This window comes from Aplysia californica, unplaced genomic scaffold (assembly GCF_000002075.1).
Source record: "Aplysia californica isolate F4 #8 unplaced genomic scaffold, AplCal3.0 scaffold00630, whole genome shotgun sequence".
Taxonomy (NCBI): domain Eukaryota; kingdom Metazoa; phylum Mollusca; class Gastropoda; order Aplysiida; family Aplysiidae; genus Aplysia; species Aplysia californica.
In genome coordinates, this window is record NW_004797900.1 from 398,374 (window position 1) to 399,988 (window position 1,615).

A 1,615-nucleotide genomic window follows, 5' to 3' on the forward strand; every position below is an offset into this window, starting at 1 on the left:
ACACACACACACACACACGCACACATACACAGCCACATACACACAGGCACACTCATGCACACACATAACTCCATATTCTATAGCACAAACTACATTTACACAAACGCTTGACTTGATCACTCGTCTTGCTAACCTACCGTACGTACAAAAAAACAACAGCCTTCTCAATTAAGAATATTAAACAAAATCCCCGAACGTTCGAACAATACGACCGACTAATCAGTGAAATTTGCTGTAATCTATACAAATCCACTCAACAAAGTCTCAAACACAGACAGCGACTGTCGAAGTGATACAACGATCTGACGGAGACAGTTTCTCGACTGTTACACTTACAGAATGTACCATCGTTATCTTATTTGTCATACCAGTATCATGTTCGCGAGGAGATGATATCAGCCTTTGAGTACACATATCTATCCCAGGAGAAGAGAAAACATCCAAACCTGTAGCACACATCATTATTTGCCGTGTTGAATTCAGCAAGCGCCTGCCTATAGAGAGAGGCGACCTCTCGTATCAAATTATGTCATTACACACGGTAAGCTCGGTCTAAATCTGCTCTGCTGTGCCTTCCTGTCACATGCCAGAGGGCTTCTGTCTGTCTGTTGGGGGTATGTAGGTCAAAATACTGCGAGCAGTTACTGTTGCACTCTCATGGGTCTATTTTGCATGATATGAAGGTATTTTCTGTTGAACTATCTGCCTCGCAGTCTGTCTTTTAAGCGATGTGTCTTATATGTCTTCAGTAGGTCTTCTGTCTATGTCTTCAGTAGGTCTTCTGTCTATGTCTTCAGTTGGTCTATGTCTCAGTAGGTCTTCTGTCTATGTCTTCAGTAGGTCTTCTGTCTATGTCTTCAGTAGGTCTTCTGTCTCTTTCTCAGGTACATGTTTGCTGTTCAGGTCTTCGCTACATGTTTTCTGTCTACATGTATTTCTTCACTACATGTTTTCTGTCTCTGTCTTCAACATATGTTTTCTATCACTGTCTTCTTTTCATATATCGTCAGTACATGTTTTCTGTCTCTGTCTTCAATATATGTTTTCTATCACTGTCTTCTTTTCATATAGATCTATCTTCAGAACATGTTTTCTGTCTCTTTCTTCTTTCCATATCATCAGTACATGTTTTCTGTCTGTGTCTTTAGTATCTGTTTTCTCTATCTTCATTAGATGTTCTCTATGTATGTCATCTGTCTTTGTCTTCTGTACATTGTCATATTTCTTGTCTGTGTTCCGTGTCTTCCGTGGTGCATGTTTTTATCTAAGCTTTCACTACATGTTTGCTGTCTATATCTTGACTAAGTGTTTTCTGTCTTTGGTTTCACTACATGTCTTCTGTCTGTGTCTTCGGTTTATGTCTTCGGTTTATGTCTTCCGTTTATGTCTTCCGTCTATGTCTTCCGTTTATGTCTTCCGTTTATGTCTTCCGTCTATGTCTTCCGTCTATGTCTTCCGTCTATGTCTTCCGTCTATGTCTTCCGTTTATGTCTTCTGTTCGCCAATCTCAAATGGAGTTTCAAAGATACCGAAGATTGCCACACACGTAGTGCTTGCTCAAAGTAAACACATTGACAACACACACACACACACACACACACACACACACACACAC